The sequence below is a fragment of the Sinocyclocheilus grahami genome, unplaced genomic scaffold (genome assembly GCF_001515645.1).
Source record: "Sinocyclocheilus grahami isolate Dianchi unplaced genomic scaffold, SAMN03320097.WGS_v1.1 scaffold729.1, whole genome shotgun sequence".
NCBI classification, from domain to species: Eukaryota; Metazoa; Chordata; class Actinopteri; order Cypriniformes; family Cyprinidae; genus Sinocyclocheilus; species Sinocyclocheilus grahami.
The window spans coordinates 241,668-245,885 of NW_015505908.1; the positions used below are offsets into that span (position 1 = coordinate 241,668).

The following is a 4,218-nucleotide window of genomic DNA, read 5'->3' on the forward strand; positions in this document are numbered from 1 at the left end:
GCTGATGTGTTCTGCACATCTGTCATACCCAGGGGACTCAGACTTGTATACTCCATTAAGTGTTTGTGAGGGTAATAACGGATTCCTGTCTGATAAAACAGAATGGCTGCCTTTCTCATCTTCTGCTTCTCTAACATCAACGCGCTGTTCCGGTCCAGCAATCTTTACAACAAAACAACACCACGGCTGTAGGTAAACTTTATGCAACACTGTCTGCGCCACCCATCCTCCCATCCTCAAACCCTTATTGGTTCTTACAGGTATTTGGATTATATCCTTTCATATCCCCCAACCCTGTCATATATATGGCTCTGGGCTGTTTATTTTTGAAGGCTTCCCCCTTTGCACCTCTGAGGAATTCCATTAAGAAAATGACACAGGGTCTGCGCATCCACACTCCCCTGCAACATGTTTACACCTGCGGGCCGCAGGTTATTGCAAACATTTTAAAATCAAATGATGAGGGTGATTGGCCGCCTGTGGGGGGATCACTGTTATTAAATATCCCATTACACTCAGAGATATATAGAGAAGTAATAGTGTCGGGATCACAGGGATGCATTAACACTCCAATCATTGGCCTCTGAGCTCCGATCTGCTTCTGTTTGAGTAAACAGCACTATTTAAGTGTGAGGGACTGTGATCAAATGCAATTTTGTCTATTCCGAAAAGGGATGAAAGCAATTTCGTTGCCCTCCGAACCAGGTTGTTGCCCCAGGCTGGCTCATAAAAAACACACATTCACATCCTGGTCGGACAGGATCAGAATAATGCATGTGGCCCAGCATTTATTTTAATGATGGTAGTTTCATCTCTGCAAAAAATGGTTTCATAAACTCATCAGTTCTATTGATTTATAATTTATGTGAATATACAATTTAAATGTTGATTTAAAAAACAGTTTCATTCCCACATGATGTTTTTCCCCCAAACAAACAAGGCCTTTCTTTCCCTAGACGGCCATGTTGTGTTTACTAATGAAGGTGTTCTGTGTACATACAAAAAAGTGTGATATCATAAAAGTATGATATGCAGATATCCTCCCTGTATATGTAGAATATGTTTGTCTGTCTGTCATTGTGTCTATCTATAATCTCTACATGCTATATCTATTTATTCATCCATCCATCCATCCATCCATCACATCAACTTTTTCTTGCTTTATGAAACAAAATTTGACAAACTGTAGGCTGTTCATTGGACACATTTGTCTGATGGCAGTGAGGGGTCTTGACTCAAAGAATCTCTGAGCAGAGAGAAAATTAGACACGAGTGATTCAGATATGAGGGGCCGCGTTACGTCTTTCCTCCAACGCTTTCTCACAGCCACACACGGTTGAGCAGCGACACAGAGCTGTAAGGCCACAGAGATACGCAGCAGGGAGCCCTAATTACTGCCTTTGCCAAAAAGAGCTCTCAAAACGGAAGGGAGGTGACGATTATGAGTATGCTGTTATGGAGTGGACGCTGAGATTAAGTGGATACTTACTGTTCCTTCATTCTTGGAAAAGTCTTTTCATGCTCTCATCCAGATGAACTACAAAAATGTGGCTGTTCAGAAAGGGCAATACACAGAAGAGATAATGACATGAATGTCACAATGTCACACATCATTTATCTATAACAGGGGTGGCGAACGTCGGTCCTGGAGAGCCACAGCCCTGCAGAGTTTTGCTTCAACCCTAATCAAACACACCTGAACAAGATAATCAAGGCCTGAAGGGTTACTAGGAAGCTACAGGCAGGGGAGTTTTAATTAGGGTTGGAGCTGAGCTCTGCAGGACTGTGGCTCTCCAGGACCGGAGTTCGCCACCCCTGATCTATAAGGTCATTTGATTTAACATTTAATTGACTCTTCCACTCACAATGGAGATTAATTTGTGAAATATGACTGGGTTAAGATTATGTACACTGTGCATTTACTAAACCGAATAATGGATTTTAGCCTTGAAATATCCTTTTACAACAAATGAATACAAACTTTTTTCCTTAGATGAACATAATAATCACAACAATGTAATTGTCTGTGTTTTCGTGCAGTAACCACTCCTGTTTTTCTCTCAAGGTTGTATCACTGTTCTGTTTTAAAACTCTTTTCTTGTACCTAAGAGGCTGATGACTCATTGTTAGTACAAAGAGGGTTTTATTTTTTTTGTGCTATATACCTTCCATCAAGAAATAATTTAAATGCCAGCATAGTACATCAAAGTGCAAAAAAGATGAGTCATGGCCAGCATTTCATGACAAGCTGACAGTACAATGATAACATCCGTAAGGCACGTATTTAATGTTTCTGGGGGGAGTGACAAGGAAAGATATTAAGAATCTGTGGGGGCTGTTCAATAAGAACTTGGATGGACGGTTGTAAATTAGGTTCAGTATCAGCAGTGAAAGTACTGCAAGTAGGTGGCATTGCTATATAGATGGATAGTGAGTTTTGGTGGTTTGGTTTTGCAAAATGCCTTTGTAAAACAAGAAAGGATTTATGATATACGCAACCACGTGATCTTTACAATTTACATGTTTTTTATATATATATATAGATATATATACATAATTGAATACAATAATAGATTTTTCTAAAGAGCATGAAAAATACATTGATCATATATAACCACATGTGTTTGTTTGCTGTTGTATATGAGGATTGAATTATTGAATTGTTGGCATGTACAGTGAAACCCCAAAGCCACACATCCAGACTTTGTTTTTTCATCACAGTATCTTAATATTTCTCAAAAGAATAGGTATATATGTCATGCTTGATAATCCAAAACCTATAATAAAATCAAAACCGATAATGAAAAAATGTAATGCAAGAGAATTTTAAGATGAAGTGTGTAACTTTTTTGATGGTAAAATACTCCCTGTCTCAGCTTAGTATACAAAGACAGCTATAAGCTATTTGCAAGCACACTGTATCCCTGAATTTTTTTTAAATGATTAATATTTATAATAATTGATTATCTAATAACAAAAGCATTTCCCCATATGAAAGAATGTATTCCATTAGAGCAAGAATGCTATTAATGAGACGACATCAGTGCTGCATACTTTTGTGTGCCTTTTCAACTGTGTTCTATCAATTCAACAGGTGACTGAACATTGAACATTAAACTAAAATAATTTATATTAGGGCTTGATGGATAGCTTAAATTCGCTTCTTGATAGTCATTTTAGTTTCCTGCTCAAACACAAATTTGAATAGCCAACATTAAATGAGCATTTAACCTAAATCATACAATGAATGATATTGTTCTTTTGTGTTCTGCTACTCTGCACTTTACTTGGCCACATCGGCAGTGTGTGTGCTGATAAATATTGCAGAGGGTTTTGTGGGTTATTGCACACTGCGCCGAACCAGGAGGACATTACAGAAGGCTTTGGATAATTTACCGTGCCATAAAGGCAGCATGAGGGATTTTCTCTAGTATTTATTACCCCCTCCCAATCAATTGCCAAACCATTTCATTCAGTTTATAGCTTTATGCTAATGTGCAAAATTCAAATTAAGTTGAGTTTATTTATTTGATTTGAAGTTGGTTCACTTTGTGATTTATTTGACATTTGAACAAGTGTGTATGATGGATAGCTAATAGCATCTGACACTTGGTCATTAAATACTAGAAATTCCTCAATAAATGTATAGCAAAATGCTATGAGCAGCTCTAGAAGTTTGAATGTCTTTATGTATTACACATCAACTCTTCTCATCAAAATTACAAATCAAAATAGACTCTGATTTACTTTTTTACTGTATGTTTCTGGTCTTATTGTGAATACCTTATTCACTTAATACTTTCATCAAACAATCTTTCATTGAATATAGAGTTTCACCCTGAAATACATCACTGAAGTAAAATGGGTGATGACCATTTCACGTGGACTTTTTTCCACGTTAAAAATATTATTTTGTTGTAAAGTTGTAAATAAAACAAAGACTATATTGGAGTATGTTATTCTTTTTACTTCAAAATTCAGTTTAATTCAGTGTGATACTTACTAATTGTGTCCTTCTTTCATTTACTAGGTTTCTGTTAATCATATGGTCAAACATGTTACGGCTGATTCAGTAAGTTTCTGGCCATAGCCTCTTATATTTTCTAAATTTTAGAAAATAAAAAAAGTTACTGTGTATGCATTATATATATATATATATATATATATATATATATATATATATATATATATATATATATATATATATATATATATATA

At 36.1% G+C, this 4,218-nt stretch overlaps 1 long non-coding RNA gene across 1 annotated transcript in view; it reads left to right on the top strand.

Annotated features, from left to right (window-relative positions):
• The first annotated feature begins 1,802 nt into the window (after positions 1–1,802).
• Positions 1,803–4,218, top strand: part of LOC107560463 (uncharacterized) — a 4,545-nt gene continuing 2,129 nt past the window's right edge. Inside the window, exons 1-2 of the long non-coding RNA XR_001605737.1 lie at positions 1,803–1,827; positions 4,031–4,072. This is a non-coding gene — a long non-coding RNA (uncharacterized lncRNA). The remainder of the gene's footprint in view (positions 1,828–4,030; positions 4,073–4,218) is intronic.